This window comes from Octopus bimaculoides, chromosome 6, assembly GCF_046866305.1.
Source record: "Octopus bimaculoides isolate indiv1 chromosome 6, ASM4686630v1, whole genome shotgun sequence".
Taxonomy (NCBI): domain Eukaryota; kingdom Metazoa; phylum Mollusca; class Cephalopoda; order Octopoda; family Octopodidae; genus Octopus; species Octopus bimaculoides.
In genome coordinates, this window is record NC_142933.1 from 33,835,187 (window position 1) to 33,837,686 (window position 2,500).

Here is a 2,500-nt window from a genome sequence, read left to right on the forward strand (position 1 = left end):
ATATACGTATGTGTATGTATGTATATCCATACACTTCCTCATATATATATATATGTATACATACACACACACATATGTATATAATATATATATGTATGTATGTATGTATGTATGTATATATATATATATATATATATATATATATATATATATATATATATATATATATTCACATGAGCATAATATATATGTGTGTGTGTAAGGGTATGTGCAATATGTATACACACACACACACACATGCACACGCACATATACATTTTCAGCTAAACACAATCAATAAGTGGATAAGGACACTGTATGCGGTATATTTTGAATAATTATATGAAATGGTGCATGTGTGTGTGTGTGTAAATACCAGCATAAGAGTATGAGCGTTTGTGGGAAAGTATATGTGTTTCCATATATGCGTAATTTTTTTCTTTTTTGTTTGTACCTCATTTAATATCTAATTTCATAGCATTCAACAGTATGTAAGACACATGTTGGCTTGTCTATCATGCCAGCTTAAAACGTAAAACGTAAGAAACTTGTCTGTCACTTCGGATAATTGCGTATTTATGTGCATGCGTTATATTTGTTAATCTGTTTCTCTCTCTATCTATCTATCTCTATCTATCTTTCTGTGCATATATTTACCTATGTATGTGTGTGTGTGTGTGTGTGTGTGTGTGCATGTGTGGTGGGCATGTGTGGGTGGGTCTATGGGTTTGTGCATATGAGTGTATAGATTGATTTATATTATCAAAATGTAGAAAATTAAAATGCCAGATAGACATTTAACTTATTGTGTATATATATGTGTATGTATGTATATATATATATATATATATATATATATATATATATATATATATATATATATATATATATAGCTATATGTGTGTATGTATATATGCATCATAGTGATAGATAGATAGATAGATAGATAGATAGATGTGTGAGTGTGCATGGAGTTCTGAACGTATGTGAGCGTATGTGTGTGTGTGTGAGTGTACGTGTGTGTATGTACGTGTTTGTGATGTATGCATATAACCATATAGGTATGTATGTTCACACAAAAATACGCATTCGGTGGCACTTGCATATTCCTTAAAATTTTCAATCGAACACACAACCGATCTAACCTATTTTTGCATACCCACACATACTTACGAACATACACTAACGCACATACATACACACATATGTATGTGCGTGTATATATATGTATGTGTGTGTGTGTGTGTGTGTGTGTGTGTGTGTGTGTGCATGCATACGTACTTATACATATATATATATACGTGTGTGTGGTGTATGTATTAATCAGACTAACTGTTGAATCGTACTTTGTATACAAAGAATCATAAAATTACAGCCATCTACGTATACTCTTATATATTTGTATCTATGTAATGCATAGATATGCGCTTGTATGCATATCTCTCTCTCTCTCTCTCTCTCTCTCTCTCTCTCTCTCTCTCTCTCTCTCTCTCTCTCTCGCACTCTCTCTTTATATGTAACTTGATTTGTTTATATAGAAATAATAAAATTGGATTGAATTTATAGTTTATTGATTCAATTATTCAATTTATTTTGTTTCCATTTCTAATATATATATATTTATATATATATATATATATATACTTCGTTTTGGGATTTGGTTTGCAAGATTCTCTATGTGAGTTCGTGTCTTGAAGCATATTCTGTTGTGTCTAGGGAGAGTCATTTTCTTTTGGTGCCTTATAATTTTACCGGTGAGTGTGTTAAATTATAAGGCACAAAAAGAGAAAATGACTTTACCATACACAACAGTATATATATATATATATATATATATATATATATATATATATATATATATATATATATATATATATATATATATATATATATATATATATGTATGTATGTATGTATGTATATATATATATGGAATTTACAAAAGAGCAAATGACGAAGACAGGTGTATAAACAACACAAACAGGTGTATTAGTTTAACGCTCAGGAGGGTGGGAAAGGCATTTACGTTTCGAGCCTACGCTCTTCAATCGAAGGGAACACGAGAAAATAAACAGAGAGAATAAAGAAAGATTAAGTGGCTAGCGGTCGAATATGTATGTATGTATGTATGTATGTATGTATGTATGTATGTATGTATGTATGTATGTATGTATACGAGCTTGTATTTGTGCGTGTTTGTATAAATGTATTTATGAATCTATATATGTTTATGTAAATGTTTCTCTGGCGACTAGAATTCCTGACTTTCACCCAGGCGGCTCGGGATCGATTTCTGGCATGGGAACGCATTATTTTACCATCCTTATGGAATCAACCGTGACAGGACCGTGGAAAAGGTACAAAGTCACGGTGATGCTCTAGCATGACCGCAACCGCATGGCTGAAACGCATAAATGAAATAAAGGAAATGTAAATATGTGCTGTTTCCATGTTTACATGCATATTCATATGTATGCATCTATGTATTCATGTTTACATATACATACATACATATATAAAC

General features: G+C 31.0%; 1 protein-coding gene across 1 annotated transcript in view; it reads left to right on the forward strand.

Moving 5' to 3' along the window:
* The window catches only part of LOC149135006 (UPAR/Ly6 domain-containing protein qvr-like), a 176,330-nt gene that overhangs the window by 900 nt on the left and 172,930 nt on the right, over positions 1–2,500 (forward strand). The gene's annotated exons all lie outside the window — the stretch shown is intronic.